At 32.2% G+C, this 23,570-nt stretch overlaps 1 protein-coding gene across 3 annotated transcripts in view; it reads right to left on the bottom strand.

The window, feature by feature from the left end:
• LOC121116447 (uncharacterized) overlaps positions 1–23,570 on the bottom strand; it is a 98,704-nt gene that overhangs the window by 30,909 nt on the left and 44,225 nt on the right. For 2 of the 3 annotated variants that reach the window (XM_040710702.2, XM_040710705.2), the window contains exon 2: positions 21,051–21,094. The exons of the other annotated variant lie outside the window; for it this stretch is intronic. The gene's annotated coding sequence lies outside the window, so the exon portion shown is untranslated. The remainder of the gene's footprint in view (positions 1–21,050; positions 21,095–23,570) is intronic. 3 annotated transcript variants of the gene reach the window in all.

Below are 23,570 nucleotides of genomic sequence, written 5' to 3'. Positions count from 1 at the left end.
CTTCCCACTGGACTATGGAAAATGGGATTTCGTGGAGTGGATGGTCAGTAAAGTCCCCCACAGCAATGTTTATTCCCTGAATGCCTCTTTTGAGAAGGAGTGGTCTGATATGTCCAATGAATACGTCATCAATGTGTGCAAAACCTTCTGGCCCAGACTATAGGGCATGGTGGCTTCAAAAAGAGGAAATTTTGATAAATAATTGTTAATATTAATGAGTATAATTATAATAAAAACAGACCTAATTGAAAAACAGCTCAGTAATTAAATTAACCACGAAAAAAAACCTTGCATGAGAGTTCAATCAACAAGTGAAAACACTAAAAACTCTTGTAATCAAGAAAGTATACTAAATAGGTAGTTTGAATCTTATTACCCTTGTAATAAGAGCTTCAAATTTGAAGTACTCACAAAGTAGAGTTAATAACCATACTGTTTCACTATTAAGTTGTTATTTATATTAAATTGTCTTTTTTCTATTAAGGTTAAACTAACCAAAAAAAAAAAAAAAAAACCTCTTCGTTTTATTATTTACACTAGGAACTACATATGAAATAGAGTTGAATATATATATTATTTAACCAACCAAAGTGAATTTATATTCATTACTCACCCTTCATCGAAATATATAACTAAAACCAACAAGCTTTTTAATACCACAAAATCAACAAATTTCAAGGTTGATCTTATTTGGACAGGTACTTATGAACATACGCTCTATGTATGAATGTGTGATATAATATTCTGTATGCATGAATATCATTTTTTTTTTGTCAACAAATGAATGATTAAATGCCCTGGTATGGCTTTTTTGTATTTGAACAATGAGCACCATTTGTGTTGCCTTTCATTCCCAGAAATGTTTTCTCAATGTGAGTGAAAAACTCAAGGAAGAAACTAATTAAAACCTTTAATTATGAAAGGCCCTGACGGTATTCTTCCTCAAACAAATCTTTAAAAAATATAATATTTTTTTACTTCGACGTTGAACTTTATTTAGATGGGATGGTTTTATCTAAAACGTAAGTAAATTGATGGAATTAGCAAAGAATTTTACAGGAAATAAGTTTATATTCTGATTGATTTCTGATTTTTTTTTTTAACTCACAAGTTGAATTCAAGCCCATAAAATATATTAATGAAAGTACTCGAAAAGTTATAATCGAAAATGTACAAAAGCCAAGATTTTGAAATGAGTGTACATATCGTACTCGAATGCCAGCGCATCTATATACCTAATATTACTTCGGTCAATCATTTTATCTCTTCAACTAATTCCGGTGATCAAAAAAAGTAACAACTAGGGTTAAACTAGGAAGAAGAGTCCTCACTTGTTTTGAAAGACAGAATATTTTTATCCGAACCCTGTTTATAGTAGGTCTATTGGAACAATCAGCAGATTATTTTCAGGAGTACTCAAATCTTCCACTACCAAACTACCTCTTATATGTAGGTTGTCATCTCAATTGGAATAACACTAATTACTTGATACTTTTTCTATTTTATCAGTATGCCCTCTGTCATAAAATATTTGTTGTCCAAAATGGGTTGAAATTTTTGTGAGAAACTGTAAACAGATGCTAAATTGATGTGACTATCTGTATCCGCCATTTTGGGCAACAAATATTTAATAATATCCCGATACTAAATGGTGTCCCTTTTCACAAAAACCCTCACGTCAACTGACTCAAACAAATGTGACGTAATAACTGATTGCCAAAAATGTCTAATACTTTGGTAATAACTGTCAACAGTTGCTAGACAGATGGGAATAGCTTTTAGTTAGGAGTTTGGGCATCTTCACGTTGAGGCTGGAAAATGATCAGACCACCATCGTAGTTGATCATTAAAAAAAGTGTTTTGAGGAAGAAAAAGTCTGACATAAGCTCAAGAACAACATCCCCACCCTACAGTATGAAGTTACTTGGAAACATTAATTTACCGGGGTTATTTCTCTGCTAAGGGGAAACGACGACTATATTGTATCGACAAAATGATGTATTGGGACTGTACTGGGACATCTTTGGGGTCTACTAGCACGACAATGGCATAACTTTATTTTTTGATAGCTTGTTTAAACATGCACCAGTTAGAAAAATTCGAATCGCTTGTTGAATCCGTTGTCCCCACATATTTGGAAAAGGTACGGAGCTCTCCTTGGAATACGTACCAGGAGCATCAACAATTGCTCAAATTATTAGATTTGACTGGGGTCCTGGTGACCAATTTCTCAGCCCACGTCATGGTGTTTGGGGGTGGTTAGTTCCAAAGGACAAGACATGCCTCCTCATGTGTTCCACCAAGGCTTCAGTCTCCACACTGATGATTATCTTGACTTGCTAGAGACCAAGGTGAAGTCCTGGATCGACATGGTCCCCAATGGGAAGCATTACTCAGCTCTTCTTCACATCTAAAAAAAAGTCTTAAATGGATTCAAAACAATTTCGACGACTTCATCTAGCCAGACTTTTGCCTCCGAACTCACAAAATCGAATTCGATCGATTTTTGTGTGGGGTGCGATCGAACGAAACCCCAACTGAACCCCTTGCAACACCAAATTCTAACTTGTCAGTCGGATCATGAAGGAACTCCGGGATGTTTTAAGGGACTAAGTGTCGAAGGCCTGTTCGCACTTTCGGCCTCGTTTTGAGACTGTTATTGAGACTTGAGGTGATTTTATTGAATAAAAAAATATCATAATCCATTAAGTTTTTAGAAACTGGTTTTATTTTTTCAATTTGATGACTGGTTGGAGAGAAATTTGTGTTTAAAAAAATACTTTATGCGGCGAAGATAGTTTGCACACCCTGTATACTACATTGAACTGAGAGAATAAAATTATATCTATTCATGTCATGAACAGTGGTTGGATATACTTTCTTTGCTCCTTTGTAAAAAAAGAAAAAAAAACTTGATAGTTTTTTAGAAGAGACAAATTTTAATTATGGCTTTTCTTTTCTTGTTCCTAAGTATTTCTCTATTGGCTGCTTTTTGAAACTATTTGCTTAGTCTGCTTCTGTTCTTGGCCGTTTCTGCTAATGATTAGAATACATTTTGTAAAAAAAAAAAATTATAATTATATATCATATTTTTGCAGGTCTCTCAAGTTTTGAAATCAGTTTGTTGTCGTATTTTTAATCTTACTATATGACACATCCTGAGTTATGAACACACTCTCAATTTTTTTAATAATCTATGGTAAATGAATAATAATAAAGTGGGGGTCGCGGGGTCATGGGGTGCCCCCCCATACCCCCCAACTCGTGGGGGTCGCGGGGTCATGTAAGGCAAAATATTTATGGACTTGAGGTGAAACACTTCCATTTGAAACATTGTGGCTCTTATTAAGATATTTAAAATCATTGGGTGAGACTTGAAAACCCTAGATTTGTTGTATAGTCTAATTTAATGATACAGCACAGAATAAAATGTCGATAATGTATATGTGCTTATGAATAGATTTATAGAACATTGTTCCATTAACATACGACATCTTTACTATGTGACGGACTCATTCGGGAATAATTTTGGGGATGTAACAAACCAAATCTGAGTGTTTTTATTTCTTTGGAAGTTATTTTTATGACTTACTCAGACACTTGGGATTTATTCAATAAATCCCTGCTGTGATTGTCACACATGTTTAATGTTTTATATATAATAATATTCATTCATGCTTTTATAATGCCGCTTATGGTGGGGAGGGGGGAGGGATAAACGTAGATCAGGTTCCTTGAATGAATGCATGAATGGATTCGCATCCTTTAACATATATGTAATTTATTATTTGATCTTTGGAAGGCCTCTATGTAAGTATATGAGCTTAAGGTACAAATAATAGATATATAAAATAGGTATACGTATATTTGCAAAACATCTTCATTTATTAAGCCTTCATTACGGTCCTTGGGGCTTTATCCACCTCAGAAAAACTGGAATATCTCTGTTACATTTCTCTGTTTCCGCCTATTGTTTAATTTATTCTGTTATCATTTACTTAATATATCCATTTTCTTTTAATATTATTAATCAACCCAAGGTAAGAATATGAAGTATGGAGATGGTAGGGGATTGAGATATGTGATGCATCATCATAAAAGCAATATTAAACAAAAAAAGAAAAAAAAAAGAGAATAATTTTTTAAATTCATAATTACAGCCCAATATCTTATAGAACTATTTGAGTATAAGGGTTTTGTATTCAAATTTCTGCCGTAAGTTAAGATACCCAAAAATTTAAACTGTGTGTTTAGAACCTTTATTTGATTTAGTATACTTATATTGACCCCGATATATGTATATAAATTATATCCATTTCACATTTGATTTTGGCTATTTTAAGTGCAATTTGCAGCACACTCAAAAAGTTACAAAATTATAATTTTTACATAGAAAAGGCGGATAGTTCATCGAGAAATACAAAAGTAATACACATTTAGTTTTTGAAAAAAAATGTTCTAGCCTGCCTTTTGCTTTATTCTGTATATAGGATGTATGTTTTAATAATATATTATCTACATTTTACAAATTTTAATATTAGTTTCTCGAACAGTTATTTTAGATTAGGAATTTATTCATAGGTCTTACATATATTGGGAAAAAAAGTATTCAATTTGTTCACTGATGCTTATATAGGTATGTAAGAACTTCTGAGAGCTTTAATTTGCCAAAATATCAATTTTAACCGGGTATTAGGGTAACCCGTATTAGGATTTGAAAAGGAGATACTTTCTTTTATTGTCATTTCAAGGTTAAGTATTCTATTGATTTATTTTCTTTTAATACACAAATTATTATTCCATAATTTAAAAAATTTAATCACTCAACCTCATGCAATTTTTACTTATAAAAAACAAAAATTAAATGAATATTGTTTTTTAACTAGAAACTTTTAGAGTTATATATATGTTGTATTTGAGAAACCAATTTTTACACTTCAAATACATTTTTTTGGTGTAAACATGAATAAAAAACTAAAGCACTTACTCTTATTCCAATAAAATTTATAAAAAAGTAGGTTTTTCTTTACTTTAAATGGTTCTTTCTCTGAGCTCTATTTTCTCAAATCAAATAAAAAACCCGTAGTTGAAAAAAACATAAAATTTTATAGAGAAAGAGTTTATTTTGATAAAGACGTCTCATTTTTGTTTACTCAAATCCATAAAAACAGGGTAAAAATTTATAAAATTCATATCGAAATTTTCAATAACAGATTTAAAACAAAATACTCATTTTAGATTCGTAACTAATGTATAAAATACTTAAAAAATAAAATATTCAACTTGCGAGATGTAGAAAATAAAGGAAATTACGTTGACTTGTAAAAAAAAGTGTGTTGATGAATCAATTTTCAAGAACAAGAAGAAAAAGACGTCAAAAATTTGTTGCTAAAAAAAACCTTTTCTTTTAATTTTAAATTCATATTATGCTTATATTAGTTCAAGGATTTGTGTCCTTGAATATGCTTCAACATTTTCATACTCGGGACTTAATGTTGCTATATATTTGCTTTTATGTTAAAAACACGATTATGGATATTTATATAACACAGTTTACTTTTGTGGTCTGCATATTAAATTTTGATTCCTAGTATATTTTAAATACCAACACTCCTTTTTCAACATGTATATAGAAAGTATATGAGAAAAATATCAAATAATATTTTTTCTATGTTTAAAATATATTTGTCAAAAAAAAATTGTTTTGATTGTTTATTTTTATTGTACATGATCTTTTTTATAAACTTACTCTAACTGGGTGACAGTATTTTTAGCTGTTAGTCGATTGATAAATAAATATGATTTTTTATAAAAAAAAAAAAATTAATTTATACAAATAACATTCTCAAAAAAGTCGTACTTAGTAAAGTTTTAGCTAGTGTAAATTGCTAAGAATATTAAAGCTTATAAGAAAAAAACAATCAGTGTATAAAAGGGAGCGTATTAATCATTTATATTATTCATTTGTATCTTTTTAGTTAGTTTGTTACATACAATTATACAGTTAATTGATAGTAAATGACTTGCAAGATTTCCCTGGAAAATACTTATAGACCTAAAGTGATTATGTAATTAGCCGACAGTTTTATCTTCTCCTCCTGTTTGATTATTTTTGTTTCTTTGTAATAATAGTGTTATACTGGGTGCTGTTTTACAATTAAGAATTTTCGAGACCAGGACATAAACCTTTCTACTTTTTTAATTAGTAGATATATTTACAAATCCATTTATATAAAAACGTAGGGATATTCCATAAACCTAATCATTCAATCCAACCCCCCACAGTCTCAACCACAGGCTCCAACCTGGCTCAGAACCTGTTGCACGCCTTGATCAGGTGATCTTTATTCATATCATGGATCATGGAGGCTCTCAAAGAAACCAAATTGTTGTGAGCACGCTTGTTGGACTCCTTCTCCAAGATCCCCCACACGAAATTGTCCAAAGGACTACAGTCTGCGGAGCTAGGGGCCGCATTTCCTTAGACCAATTTTGCACGCAGATCGATCTGCCTTCTTCCATGCTGTGTGTTCCCATCCCTCCAGACTCCTTGAACTCCTTTGCGACTTTGTACACGGTTGCAGAGGACAACTTGAGAAAGTCGATGATCTCTTTGGGCGTGTGGCCTGCACGGAGGGCGACAATGATCGCTGCACGAAGGACATTTTCAACGCTTTGTCAACGGAACTTATACAAAATTGTCTACTGAATCTGATAAACTGGTTTTTAAAGCTGTACGACTAAGGGTTCGGAAGAAAAACCGAGTTAAAAAAATTATTAATTGTAAAACTGCACCCTGTATATACCTTAACAATATTTATTTCTAGTTTTACAAATCAACGTTCAGAACACTCAAAAAGTGCAAAAATAGATAAATTGAAAATTTCACTAAAAAATATATTGTAGTTATTGATGTTTTGAGGAGACAGTTGTGTTCAATGTGTGTATACATTACTCCTGAAATGAGGCCATTAATGAAAACTTATTTAAGATATTGTTCCCATAGTTGTAATATGATGTTTAAAAAACCCAACATTTTTGGCTTAATGAATGATGCAAATTAGTTATTCAAAACAAGTTTTATAACCATTATGTCCCAATGCAAAATACAATTCTTTAACAAAACTAACAAATTATACCAAATATGAAAATAAAGTCACTTAAGAGGCTAATTTGTAAAATAAAATGTTGAAAGCCTTGATGAGTTAATTTTTGATATATACACAGACAAATATGAATATCAAACAAATCGTGAAAGTTATCAGTTGCTGTTGATATCTAATAAGTATGTATGTATATATACATAACGGTGTCAGACAATTATTTCTCCATCACCTATCAAAAACTTCATCATGATCCACCTTGCAAACTAGGTTGGCTTGAGTCAAACTGTATATTCTAAAAACTTTGATTAATATACAGGGAGTGGGGATCAAATTGCCGCCTACTTTAAACCTTGATAACTTGAAGACGACATTATCAAATAAAAAGCCGGTTACCAAACAGGAAAGCTATTCTTGTCAGCTGACGATACGTAGTTCAGTTAGCATCATGCCGTCATCATATGAGGAGATAAAGAGCTATAAGTGGAACGAGGAGCTTTTGAGGTCCGCCGTAGTCATGGCATTGGTTAATAATGGAGGTGAAATCTCCAATTCAAAGATTGCTTCAACCTTAGGAGTGTTTTTACGGACTGTTCAGCGTATCCGTAAGAAGCTAGAGGACACCTGGGATGTTGATGCCACCATAAAGAGGGCACCCAAGGAGGAGGGCGCCGACAGGAATGTCAGGGACACCGACTTTGTCGACAAGGTGAAGAAGATGGTTGAGGATGACCCTACCAGGTCCATGATGGCCGGAGACAGGCCCTGGGTGTGGCAACAGGACTCAGCACCCTGCCATGTATCCAAAATCTCCATGCAGTGGTTAACCGAGAACTGTTATGACGTCGTAACCTAGGATTTGTGGCCTCCTAACTCTCCCGACCTTAATCCTTTGGACTATTTTGTCTGGGGCTATGTTGAGAGGCATACCAACAGACATCCCCATAGCACCAAGGCCAGCCTGATGGACTCCATCAAAGAGGTATTCGGCAACATGGACAATGAGATGGTCAGAAGAGTCTGTGGCCGGTTCAGAGGTCGTATTGAGGCTGTTATTGATGCCAACGGTGATTATATCGAATGAATGGCTACTCTATACCTATATGCTCGTCATAGTTTTGATTTTCAATAAAAAAAGTTAAAAAATGTATATTTTGTGTTGTTTTTTGTCGAAACATATTTTGGCGACAATTTGATCCCCGTTCCCTTTAATTTATAAATCTTAGTTTCGACTCAGTAATGACCTTCAAAAAGGAACCTGTAGACGATACAGTACTTCTTATCTTTGATTTCTTCTATTTCTTCTCAAGTTGTATTGATGAAAACCATCAGGGAATTATTATTTGAGAAGGTAGAGAAGCTGTTCTCTTTTCATCTTATCTGCTGTCATATTGTATCGAAATTGTATTCACATAAAGTGATGTTTGTCTAATTTTCAGCAATATTAAACTGATTTAAATAGACTTAAATTATAGCATTTTAAAAATAGGAAAATAGCTAGCTGACACACAATATCAGATGCTCCATTGAGATCTGAACACCTACTAATTCAATAATTAATGAAGGTTTAGTGATTGAAATTAATTCATACTTCTATATATGAAAGCATAATCAATTACTTGCAAAACAATACAAACATGTGCTCTCTAATCTACGTACAAGTCGAGAAAATAACGTTTGAACGTAATCAACGTAATTCCAAGAATTTCAGCGACTCAAAGACCTCCATCTACGCCGTCAGCAAGTCCAAAACGTTGGAAAAGAAGAAAGGCTCTGTCATACGGGCCAAACTGGACCCGAAGAAGTTTTAAAAAATAGACCCTTTTTACGCCAGCAATGAAAGAACCCCATCCCTTGCGTTGCAAGACTCTTTTGAATGAGATTTGATGGAGTATTTCTAAACTCTTTTTTTTTTACACTTTTGGGCCTCTACATCCCTGATACCAAACTCTTCGAGTACACCTTTTGGGTGCATGTCAAAGGGAAGGCCCGCCAGTGTCCATCATCCAAACACCGAGGCCCTCAAAGTCACTTTCATCTAGCTCTGGGATGCCATGACAGAAAACTACATCCGCAGCAGGTGGCAGGCTTTCAGCCACGGCCTGGAAGCCATCATTGTCGCTAAGTGTGGCTACATTAATGATTAAGAGACCTCAGACACACATCTATTTCTAGTACTAAATTTGTTGAAATCCTTAGTTAATTAATAAATTATCTGTTCTTGAAGTTTAAAATTCAAATTGTTCATATTTTAATGGACCACTCTGCATATAACTACATATATGTCGTTAAATAAAATAAAATAGTTTTAACGGATTTTATTTCCATTAAATTTCATCTTAACTTGGCTTACATGAAAATTGGACTCCATGATCACCATTACTTTATGCACATTTTCAACAGTTAGCCTTCCAGAGCGTAATATATCTTTGACATAAAAACTGCAAGAACATAATGGACGAAACCAAAGTTACACCATATTGACTGTTACAATATCAAGCCCTTCAATACTATTTACATTTTCAGCTGCTTTGCTTGCATTTTCCCCTTTATCAAAAAGAAAATGTAAAATATGGGGCATTTTGTTTGTGCATTTTTGACAAGCCCTCAAACAATACAAAGTAAAAACTGTTTCAAGATTGTTTAGTAAAACATTTTATTTTTCTAACGCCATCTAGCATAAGTTGATCTCACTTATACAATACAAGGTACAAATTATTAAAGCCATCTATTGGGAAAATAATTGATTTCTTTTTGCTATACCTATAATATTGTTATAAATCGTTTTAGATAAAGTATTGACAGAATAATTAATGGATTAACAATTTTATCAATAAAAATTGATTACTTTCTGAAAACGGTTTGTAGCTTACTGCTTATTTATGTATATATATTCGTAGTGACTGTATATTCTTTTTTTTTTTAAAGAATAAATGACATAAAACCAATATCAGATGAATAAATATTGCTTGCATTTGACAAGTAAACAAGAGTAAGAACGGATCCTTCCTATTCAACTTTTGCTATTTCCTTCTCATTATAAGCATTTGTTTTTCAGGCTATTTTGAACTTCCATTATTAGTGAAATATGAAATAGTAAATATGAATTACGATATAAACATCACATTTATGGTCAAATTGCTTTCTAGACAATGAATTAAATTAAAAAGGAAAGGGATTCAACACAAAACATAACATTTTATTTATTATGTTCATATAGGTTTTTTTTAAATTGAGCAAAGTATTGCTGAGTTTTGAATTTTCTCATATATATAGTGTAAAAACAACACATGGAAATACAACAGTTGTTTTTTTGTATTAAATATGTTTCTCTATCTTCAAATGAAACCTCCAAGGATTTTTTTTTGTGTATTTTTGAAGCACATTAATTAGAATAAACGCAGCAAATAATTGCAAATTATATTTATCTAAGACCCAACAACATGTTAGAAAATTAAAATAAATACAATTACTTCTTTGAGTAGATAGATACATTCGTTTGAGAAACATGTAAAAACTTAAAATTTTGCTACATTTTTTAGTTGTCTCAACCAAAGCCCTTAGACAAAAAGTACCACAGATGACGTAATTTGAACATTTCCCTCTTGATGTGTGCTGCATTTTTCTTAGTGTTACAGAATTTACCTTGTGAATACCATTAAAAGAGTGAACTCACAAAATGTTAGTAATATAATAATTAAAGAGGACCCTCAGCACTCTGAAGATACCAAAATGAATTTAATAACTATAGAAGGAATATCAAATTTGCCAAATACCATCTTCAACCGAGTCTTCCAAGAGATGAATATAATTTTTTTTTGAAACTAGTAATAATCTAATGCTAAGTTCCCGTGTAAATGTTTTGAAAATAAATATAATTAAGTCAATTATTTGACTAATTTAAAATAAGAAATCAATATTTTAGACACAGGGATATTAACTCCAATTTCAATATATTTCATGTCCAATGTATTTGATTAGTATTTATTGATTAGATGTAAGTAATCTAATCAGCTAATTTATATTTAATTTTTGAACTTTTAATAACTTTAAGATATTAATTACTTTTGACAGTTAGTCAAATAATTGACTTAATACTATTTAATTTTGGAATATTTTCTAGCATCCTTACATTATATATTAATTATATTTTCTATATGAAAGCTAAAAATTAAGCTAAAAAAGTCTATGAAAACCGTATTTTTTAGTTTTAGGCACGATATGAAGGAATATCTGCTTTCTCAAATGATCCTTTGATATGATTAGACACGTTTTATAGGTACTTTATTCAAGATAACTAAATAAATACTTTATCATTCGAGTGCTGAAGTGTTCTTATTAATTGTTATTCACCTACAGTTATTCTCTAAATAATTATTTCATTTTGAAATATGGGTCTGAATTTAAATTATGCATTAGAAACGTGATTAAAAAAAAGTCCTGGGGGTGTTATTCGGGTTGTGTAAAAATAATAAATGTAGGTGTTAGCCGGCAGGCGTTACAAGACTTGAATTTTGTTGGATGGTTAATGTTTTCTTTCTATTTTTGTCCTCTCACCTTAAAATTCTCGTTCAAAGAGAACAAAAAATTGTCATAAAACCAAGATTTTTACCCCTACAACATTTCTTCTTACCGCGCTTGGTTTGTTCTCTAAACTTCTTTCTTCAAACGAACTGTATAGTTGGAGTTATAGAAGTGTAAAGTTATGGGTAAGATAATGTTTAAAAAAATACAGCAACTAAAAGGCGCGTTTCGCCACTTATTTAATTGCTACGGGAAGAAATGATTAATAAGAAAACTAACTTTTTTCCAGGGTATAGTCTTATTTTCACACACACACGTAACAATTGAACAAACAGTGCCACCAAATTTTGTAGAAAATGCGCTAAATTTTATAACTTATAAACTTCTATTTTCTTGATGTCACGTTAAAACACTCTTTACTTCTGTATTAAAATTTAGGCTCGTCTGTATTTTGACCTTATAACATTTGGGGAGACCTGCCTTTAAGTAGTCATTAAAATACTCATCTCTGCCACAAAAATAGACTCTCCGCTCACAATACTATCTACCTACCAAAACCAAAGATTGTCATCTTTAAGCATAGTTTCTATTACAGATCGTCAAGCCTTTGGAATGCCCTACATTTCTACTGGGGGTTTGTATGTGAGGCTAACCTCCAGCGATTTTTAGTTAATTCTTTTTTTATGTGTGACACGTATATATACCGGGTCGTGCCGAATGGATGTACCACTAATCAAGTGAGCAAAGTTTTGCACTTCCTGAGTCTCAATTAAGTAAGACTCGATAGATTACTTAAAGACATTTACTAAGCACACAATGACGGATATTATCTATGAATTTGATCTTCATTGCTCTCAATGACGACCTTCAAGCGGCAATGGTGAGTGGGGCATACTCCCTTCTCATGAGCTCCCACTCCTTCTCCAAAGAGGACGTCAGGTGGATGACATTGCTATGGCTGGATCTGCAGGCCTTGGGCTCGACTTACCACCAGATAGAATAATCTGAAGTATTCAGATCGGGCATCTTAGGAGGCCAGAAGTTCTTGGGCCAAAAATCCATGATCTCTTGCATCCAGGCTTGTACAATATTGTCTGTGTAGGCAGGTGCCCCATCCTGCTGGAAGACAGAGGACACCCTCCTCGACTTCTTGGTGATCTTGAGGAGCTACGAGAGTACCTTGGTCTTCAAGAACTCCAAGTAGTCGGACGCCGTCAGCCTGTGCCCAGTCTTGAACCAAGTCAGCGGCATTTTGTCTCCGGTCGAAGCCACAACCTCAAGCATCATCACAGATGCCTGGTGTTTTATTTTGGATACGTTGCGGAGTTATTCAGAAGTGTATGTAAAAGAAACAACTCGATTTTTCGGCTTGTTGAAGACGGGTCGACAGGGAATGTTTTTTTCATCCAAAGTTGCTTCAGTAGCATACGAGGCGTTTGGTCCGTTCCATACGGACCTCTTGTTGCTGTCGAGTCATTAATGGTCTTTTCACGTACCTCTTGGACTTTCTCCCGGTGGCCTTGATCGCCTTAGACACGTTGGAGGGATCCATTGACTTCTTTTTGGGAAATTTGGCCATGCACTTGGTGGGCTTGGCCTCAAACGCCCTCCTTGATCACTTCTAGGTTCAGTTTGACCGGTCTTCCACTACTGGGCTCAATTTTAAGGGGGTTCTCCTCTTTCAGGAGCTTTCTGACCCTGTAGACGATGGGTCTCTTCATCCCAATAATCTTTACAATTTCAGGTGTGCTGTGTCCAGCGCAAATCAAAGTAACAAAATGATTTCTTTTTGCTTCCATTTTTGTTTACAGAAATGATAGAGGCAATTGCAATATCTCATTAGAAAGCTTAAAAAGTCAGCTGTCGCGTGAAACATCGCAAATTTAGGAATTACAATCTCTATACCTTCAAAAATTAATATTTAGAAGTCGTACATCCATTTTGCACGACCCGGTTTATATATATTATTTTCATTTGTAGTTTACTTTATTATATTGTTTTTGTTGCTTTGCACTGCCACGTCACTTTAAAGTTTTTAATATTTATATTTTATATGATTCTCTTTTGTTAAGAATGATAATTTTTTTATTTATGAACCCTTAATTTAAGTCGACATTTATAGGCTTTGTTTATCGCCTCTGGTCAAAAACAAACAAACAATGTACATATATAATTAATGATGTATAAAAGTAATAAAACATTCTTAATATTGCTCCTTACGTATTAAAGTTTAATATAACAAATATCTTTTGTTAGAAAATCGACTGTACATATATTATTTAAGATAAACTTGAAGAAAACAAAGGTGTAATATATAATTAGTATCTCTATGCGTATTTTTGTGAGTTAATCATATTAATCAAGTTTTTTTCCATTTCTTAATCCAATTATAAAATGTTTGAAAAATTTAATTAAAACAAATAAAGTTAACAACGTCAAAACATAAGTATAATATATAATTTCTAATAATATATCTGTTTGAACAAAAAAATTATTTGATAATGGTAGTATGTATACAAAAGTAAACTTTGTAAAACAATCAATTAATTAAATACAATTTTTTATTACTTTTTCGATTCTTTTGGGTAGGTAAATACTTGACTTTTTAAATTTAAAACAAGATTTTATTTCTTTTCTTTAATTTTCTTGTTTCTTATTTTTTTACTTTCATTTCTTGGCGAAAAATTTAAATGACTACTTGAAAAACTGAATTTAAAAAGAAATTAAATATGATTAATGATGTATTTTTTTTTTTTTTTACATATAGAGAAATAATTGATTTAAGTAGATTAAAGCCATGGTTATTGTGAGGCTTTAACTGAAGCGAATTGCAAAAGGGCCCAAATACCAATTTAAACCAAGTAAATTTAACTTATAACAAGGGACGGTTTACGCTTAAGCGTGGTCTTGAGAAAAGTTAAATGGACGGGACTCTGTTTTTCGTGATTTTTTAAAAAATTGAAAGTAAATTTTGCATCTGTTATTTATAGAAAAATCAAATGCAGTCCTACTTGGGCCAAATAGACTACATTGGCCTGAGGCTGGCCCTAGTAACTACTTGTTCACTCAAATTTTTATTATGGTTGGTTTTATAAAAAAAGGGAATGTGTATTATTTTGAACGACTGTCAATCCATAACTCATCTCTTAAAACACTAGAAATATATGGATTTTGGTCCTTGCAAGTAATGGAAAAGTTTTACTCTTCATAGGCAGAGATAAACGCAGTAGTAGAGTCCTTCTACTGACTCATTGGACGGCAATGGATCACATTTGTGTGAAAATGTGTTGCTGGGCTGTACAAATCTAAATGTAGGTATAGCAAAAAAGGTATTTAATCATAAAAATGGAAGTTGGTAATAAAAATGATTGATTATGATGGCTCTAACGTGACTGTACATGAAAAAGTGGAAAACTACGGCAGGGAAGAAGGAGAGCTCGGTCTATATATATATTGATATTTATACTACAAATAAATGTATACCAGTATAAGCCCTTGTCTCTCTTTCTTTTTTTCTTTCATTGACAAATCATTCTCATGCCTCAAACTCAAAGATACATGTACATTAATATAATATTCAAGGTAAAACTCATGGTTGTCATGCGCCATTAAGTGCTAAATAAAGAGGAGGACTAAGAATATAAGTGAAATAAAAGAGACATGAATACGTATTTATACCTTCCTACATAGAATGGGGGAAAGCCCCCTATTTCTCCTCGACTAACAACCAACATAACAACGACTACCTCCAACACCTTTCTCTCTATATATAAATATGCCGAAAAGGAAACTCTACGTATATATAAACGTATCTGCACATAGAGGGGATAATTCAAACAAAAAAATGTGAAAAGAAAAAGGGGAAATGGATTACTTTTTAAGAGAAAGTATGGAGGAAGGGAAGGAGAGAGAGAGAGGGGAAAATAGAACAACAAAAGTTAAATAAAAGGAAATTCAACAAGTATTCACTTAATATCCATGTTTGTACTACATTGTGTTGAGATTTGAAACGAGACCAATTTAAACCGAGTCTAGACCGTAGAATAAAAAAATCGTTTACTTTATCGAGGGAAATTTATTCAGACTCACACTATTATCCGTTTTTTATCAGTGAGTGGCGGTTATACAGGGAGGCCTATGATGTCTTTGTACATTCCTGGCCATCCAATTGGCAACCTTGTGATGGCAAAATAAAACAATCATATATTCATTACGATTCTAAGTACTGACAAATACGTATATATTTTTTTCTTCATATCTATTAAATTATCTCACATATATTATTCTACAAAATAAATGTTGATATCATTAAAAGAAGAGATAAAGTATTAGAATATCACATCTTACTATTTATACTGTGCCTCTGGGTTAAACCATTGGTCTTAAATAAATTTGGCTTGTATCGCCATTGCTGCAAATTCCGGCTATACAGTTTGTACATACAAAAATAATTTAATCTTTAAATGCCATCATTCTGCAGGTATTCAAAATTTGGACACACACGTAACTTTATCAACAATTCATTTATAAATAAGTCTAGACTGAGTTTTAAATGAGATTAATCTGATCACTGACCTCTTTTTTTTGGAATCCATCTATGCTAAATTGTTCTATGTGTGACTAGTCCAGATTAATATTCTTTATTAAATGGTCACATTAGTTCGACCTCAAAAAAATAATGAAGGTCTTAGGTAGACCTTTGATTTCCAGAATTAAATGTAACACTATCCATGCATATGTATGATAAAATAATTCAAGCTAATAGGGCTTAAGCTAACTAAAACATATTATACATATATTATCTGGAATATCTGTAGTTTGGGGCGGAACATAAGTAATTTAAATAGCCATATACTAGTGTTGAACATTGACATGTTTTTAGGGTATTTATATATGTGGATTGGCGGCATAAATTTTATAAAGAAAAAACGAGAAAACTTCATATCTTCATTTCTAGCTATATTTACATAATAAGAAATAATTATGATAATTTTCATGGATAAAAAATATACTTAAGTAGGAAATTTATTAATATTTTGGTGAAATAATAATATAGTCATAAAATTGTAAAGTTTTCGATAACGTATCTTTTGGATTAATTTTATTTATTTAAAGGTGCGTAAATTGATGTTTAAGTCATCTTCACATTAAACACTTGGTAAAAATAATTAAATTCCGTCACTCAATTTAAATAAGTATGTCTGCAGTTGATATTCTTTCTTTCTTTATTTTCTAACATGTCTTTACTAATTAGTGAATACTCATATTATTTAAGAGTTATTGATTATGTCAGATGAGTGTTCCGTCTTTATGCTAGGATATGAGAGACACCTGCGGTAGAAAAAATTCGGAGGGTGTTACCGTCTCAAATCTCTTCTGGAATCGGTCCTATCTAATTCCTGGCGGGAAGGAGGATTAATTATTCTTACTTCAAGACTCAAAATATAATATATATATTTGCAAGGAGTAAATATGAGCTTGAACCTTGCTAAAGTCGTTGGATGAGCTTGGAAGGGATAATTCTTGGTTGGGCAAATTCCGTGCTCACTTTTTGTAATCCCTCTTTTGCCTGGATTCAAATAGTTATTTCATTTTAAGACCCTTTTAATAAAATTCCCCATTTACTTAACAGTTTATAATATCTGGCATATCCTCAGAACAATTTTCACGCAGAGTTAGAAGTCTTACTGTATTCACATTAAAAAAATATTACGTTGACATATACGGAGTTAAATGTAAGTTGAGAGCAGAGCAATTTTGTCTACATAAACATCTACATTGTCACCATGTAATTTTCCTTTTTTTTTAGCATACCATTAGATCATATTATTTTAAGGGTTAGTTAACATATAGCTGGAAGTTTTTGCTTAGCATTGGAACACTGGTCATCATATCTCAATAAAAGAATACCTTCTTAAACGTTCGACATACTTAAAATAGGGTACTAGAAAAACTGACCTGGGGAAATGTTCCCGTGGAAGAATGCCCTGGAGAAAATTGCCAATTAGGAAAATTGCTCTCTTAAAATATGGTTAAATACCCTTCGACATCTGATTGACCCAGGGGTAGTTAAAGGGGTTTCTTGGATGTATGTGATGCTTCGGAGGTGGTTTTTAAGGATCCAGAGGTACCCTCAATTATCCATCGCAACCTGAAGACTTAACAACTATTTCTTGATATTAAAAGGGGTTTATTGTATGTATGTGATGCTTTGGCAGTGGGTTTTAACTAGCTCACATTAACCCTGTGAGCCAGGCCAACTCAAGGGCTTTGAACTAGTTTGTTGTGTTAGTGGGATTCCTTGGATGTATTGGACACTACCCTTGGGACACTGGAAATCCGAGAGAGGAGATAATTTAATCATATTTTAAGAGGCCCTAAGATGTCCCCCCCCCCTCCTTCTGTATTCAAATAGTATTACTCACACATGAGAGTGAGTACTCCCTGGGGGGTTGCAATAAACAAATGAAAAAGATATGGGCAATTTTCCTAACTGTTAATTTTACTCCATGGCAATCGTCCAGGGTTAGTTTTCATAGAACCCCGAAAACTTTATCACTTTAAGATGCCACACTATTTAAAAAGCTGTGTTGGATGTAATTGCTATTGGAAAATGGTTGTATGAGCATCTTCATAGAGGAGAACCTAGTATTGTATGAAATATTAAATCATTTTGAAAGTATTTTTCTAATAATATTAAATTATTGTTATTATAGCAGGGGCAATTTTCTTCAGGGCAGTTGTCTGCGCACGTTAAAATAGCTATATGTTAGCGTTGAACATTAAAATGTTTGTAGACTATATGTAGTATTAAAAAATCAAATAATCTATTGAGCTTCCCTTGAATATATGTATGTACATATATCCCTTTTGTCAGATATAGTTAATGGGCCTGTCTTGCACATTGTACACACCTTGTTTTTCTACTTTTTTTTTCTTTCTGTACAGACTATCAACAATAGAGTAACTCCCAAGAGTGTATAAGGTATGAATAGGTATATTTACATGAAACAAAAGCAATCCTGACTTACACACATGAACAAATACCCACATAATTACTAGTTTTTGTCATAAAAATTGGATTATTGGAGGACCTCTCTTTTCACATAATAATAATAGCTGGTGGTTCATAGGTCTTATAAGTCGTTTTTTCTTTTTGTAAAAGGAGGTGGGTCTCACTAATGACTTGGAGTAATGATTTGTTGGCACACACATATATAATTTGTATACATATAGCTAATTATATATGTATGTGTATTTGAGTTCAAATGATATTGATTATTAGGAGGGCCAATCGATTATTCTATTTGTCGGAGATAAACGATAATTAATCGACCAATTGGTCGACTTTTTTTTTCAAAATAAATAACCTGTAATCATTTACGTATAAAAGTATGATATTACTCACTCCGTCCATTATAAAAATAACTTTCCTCATCATCAGCTCAGTAAAAATACTTCTATTTGTCAAGACATCCTGTTATTTTATATCTTGACCATTTTGAAGATATGCTTTCATGGTTGAATAGGGATTTTAAGGAACACATTTAATATTATTGACGGTTGGTAGTTTATGATTGGAGTTTTATGTATGTTTTCAGCCTTTGGACCATAAATAACCAAATAATATTTTAATATTTGATTAGAAATAAAACAGTTAAACGGGTTGCATATATTTGAGCATTAGGGACAAATAGATTAAAGTTAGAAGAGGAAACTTTCAAAAAATGCTGTTCCTTGCACTTCTGGTTTATCAAGGGTTAAGTTACTTCAATACATATGAGTACGTTTTTACTTGTGTTTGCTATAACAATATAATTTAACTTTAGGGGGGGGGGATATGGTTAATAATCTGTAACTTTCACCGATTTGATATAAAACAGCTAAAAGGACGTAGTTACTAACTACGTCATTTCAAATTTTGATGTTTTATCATAATCAATTTGAAATTGGGGAAATACCTTAAGTTGAAAGTGGGGAGTATTAGGCTAAAGCTAACTTCTACCTATCATTAATTCTTTTCTTCATTTCTAGCTAGGATTGAAGAATATATAAAGGTGGCTAGGACCGTAGGATTAAATGACCGATTTATCGGTTCCTGGGACTGATGATGATTAAAATGACCAGATCAATTGAAAAAGGACTGAAAGGGAGAAAAATAAAATAATTGTAAAAAATATTCCTTTTAAAAAAAAAAATTGACTAATTTTTGAATGATAGGACTTTGTAGGAATTGTAATCTATATAACTAGATAATTATTTAGTTACAAACACTGGAATACTTTTTGATTGATTGCTATTACATTTAATTTATATCTATATAGTAATTTCATTTTAAAATATGATTTAACAAAAAGGCTTGAATATATTAGTTGTCCTTTTCGTGTTCTATGGCTTAAATAACAATAATAAATGTGATTTTTAGTCGGCAGACAAAAAAGTTGTTACATAGTGTCATTATTATCAAGCAGTCTATAATTTCCAAATTGATGGACCTTGTCAATATATTGGTTAAGTTCTAATTTGTTCACACATGCAAGTAACATTTTAGTTGTTCCTTTCAATGGCGTTTTGTGTCAACCATAAATTGTCTAATTTTTAAAAGAATAAACTAAGATGAAAGTTATGTTTTCTATATATTTATTTTTGTAATTTGCGTACTTATTTTACTGATTTAGTACTCATTCTATCTTTGATCAAAATAACTCGAAAAACTATACATAAATTATGTAGTACTCATTTTAAGGTAAATGCTGTTTAAGCACTGTACTTTTGTATTTTATTTGTTTTACCTAAAAGTAAGTAAGTATAATTTTAGTGACTATAAAATCTACTGCAATTATTTTTATGTAAAGAGAATCGCAACAATTAGTCTTGCATGCAAATTTAATTAAAAGTCAAATAAATCCAATTACGTTGATTAATTTAATTATTTCAATATTTTGCATGTATATTTATCGCATGCAGATCAATTGTTTTTCTACTTCAGAATAATGGATGTATTTAATCATTATAAAGACCTATTAAAAAGCAATGAGAACGCAGTATGATTAATATACAGTCTTTACATATATTCAATACTAGCCGGAGTATTCGGCATTACTTGGAGTTATTAGGTGTCCCTGAACTTTGTTCTTATAACATACATATATACTCTCCTTTTTTTAAATTTTTTAATATGACGTGATGAGCTATGGCTACACAGGCTCCCTGTCAAAAATGAGTTGCCCACAGAAAAAAAAACCTGACAAATTTTGTATATTTAATATAAATTAATTTTGGGGAGGGATATTTAGACAAAATAAACAAAACACAAATTTTTTTAAAAATAAATTCAATTAATTAACGAGTTTGTTATAACATTTACTTGTTAAAGGTATATAGCTAAAAATAAAAAAAATAAGAGTAATAATGAATAATTACCAAAAGGGTGTTCATTGAGAGTGGTAACATATTGATCGACTCACCTAAAAAAAAGGAGTAACATTATAGATTAATTCATTTGTTACTTTAAAAAAAAAATATACTCCTAAATATTAAATAACATATGAGTAGATATCTTAAAAAATGTTATAATTGTTCCACCTTTACTCATTAATCAATTCGTTTTAACAATTAACTGTAGACCTTCTCCCTCCGCGCTAGTGAAGAATCTTGATGTATGTATCTATAGGGAATCAGTTGAAATGCGCACCTTTTTACTTATCTACGTAATATGTATTTCTATTCATATTGTACACACGACAGCGAGTAAACGGCGTTGTCAAATTATGGAATTCTAGAACGAGTTTTAAAACAAATATCATTTGAGGTGAAATGAAAAACCGGATTTGTGTGGATCAGATACATTGTCATTAGGAGAGGCATGAGGCATTTGCCCCTCAAATAATTGAAAAATTATGAAAAAAAAAAAAAGTATTTCAACTCGCCCTGCAACGGACTATGGAAAGCTGTTTAACTCACTCATCCATGCATTTGCAAAATTATTTGTTCTTCGATACTTCATCGACTTGAATATTGATCTTTTTAATTTGAATGACTACCTTCCACAATATTCGTTTGCTTACATTCTTTTTGAAGTGCTCAAGGGGAAGGAATAGTCTACCCCAGAAACTAGGACTATCTGCTTTCAGCTGCCTCACATCTGGGTCCCCATAAATAAGCTTTCACAATCGGAGAAAATATTTTATTGCTTCTGCAGGATGATACAGAACCTTTTCCTTAAGGATTCTCCGCTAGAGAAAGGAAATACACTACATACATTCCTAAGTTTTTCCCGCAATGACGATGTAAGTTCTATTCGACCCTTATATCTTTAGTAAGTGGATACCTCATGATGAGGTCAAGAACATTGAGCGTATAGTTGTTGTCTCTTCTTTTGTTTAAAATTGTATTATTTTCGTATTTTATGTACTGACATTTTGAATATCCCTCAAATTTTTGTATCAACAGTCAAAATATTAGGAAACTTTATAAAATAATGTATATAGTATTTTTTTCTTTTTAGTTTATGTTTGTTCCCCAAATATTGAAGTATATACGCATTACTTTTTTCTGCAATTACCTTACTATGAATAGTATTTTTATTATGCAATAATAAATACAACTTTACTGCGGAAATATAAGAGAGCCGTAAAGTTGGAATATATGGAACAATCACCCATATCCCCCATACCTAAAATAATAATAACTTATTTTAAATAAATTGATGTTTTATTTCTTTTTATAGACATACGAGTAAAGATTTAAATATATGTATACATAATACAGGGTTTGGAAGCAAACCGTGTACTGTTAATAAATACTAATTATTTAATTAAAATAAAGAGATTTTGAGATTTTTCCTGCATATTCCGAATCTCCTTTCCTTTCTGCATAAGTAAACAATAATAAACATTTCTCAAATCTTTCATCATGAGTGAGCAAGAAGCAAAAAGGCAAAGGATCTCAGACCTTCTTGATGCCAAAATTGAAATGTCAGAGATTATGGACATTGTGAAGTGCTCCAGGGGCCTCATTTTTAAGGTAACCAAGATAAGAAAGGATGGAAAATACCTCTCAAGGAAAGAAGGAAGTGGGGGGCACAACTTGAAATGGGATTCTGAGTTTCAAGGGGACCTGAAGAAGAAGTTCCAGGGAGACCCCACAAAATCCATGAATTTTTAACCCCATATATTATCCCTTGTACTTTAGAGATAATATATTCAATTTTCAGGTTCTGTTTGTATTTTGAAGACGTTGCTACAAGCAAATCTGAAGGGCAGAGTTCTTGGCCGTACTTTTCACGGATAATACAATCCACAATTCTAACAACGGGAGCCACTTTTGAGTAAAAATAAAACAATTGGATTGAGGTCTCGATTATTTTCTTTACAAAAAGAGCACATCCTAGACTCAACCATTTGTTTTGACTTAATTGTAAATTAAGAAGAGGTGTCCAATCGATATCTTAAACATTTTTGATGGGAATCTGTTGAGTAGTTTTTTAATATTGTTTTTGGGTTTAATACCTGAACCATTTCTTTCAGGTCAAGCCACTCCATTCTTCTCTTGAAGATAAGGGACGACACTCTGTTGTTATCACCGATTATTGCAGACCTTATTTTACTATTAGGGAGTGCTTCCACTGCTATGAAGGAGGGTGTTGAAGGCTCAAAGTTACTGGTTTTAGACTATTCTCTTGGTTCTACTTAATAGAATCAAATTGCCTAGCTCCGTATCTGCACGAGATAGGTATTGACCAGCAGAAGTACCAAAAGTCCTTTCCTTAAAAACTCGGCCCGACTTCTCAACCTTGGATTAAAGTTAAAAGGTTTGTTAGAGCTCATGGTATGTAAAATGTTATTCATAACGGACTCCACGAGCTACTCATATGTCTCCAGTGTTGACCACATTTTTTCATCCTCCTAAAGAACTCCGTTGGTCCCATAAATAGTCTGTCAA

This window comes from Lepeophtheirus salmonis, chromosome 4 (assembly GCF_016086655.4).
Source record: "Lepeophtheirus salmonis chromosome 4, UVic_Lsal_1.4, whole genome shotgun sequence".
NCBI classification, from domain to species: Eukaryota; Metazoa; Arthropoda; class Copepoda; order Siphonostomatoida; family Caligidae; genus Lepeophtheirus; species Lepeophtheirus salmonis.
This window is presented reverse-complemented; position numbering and strand designations above follow the sequence as displayed.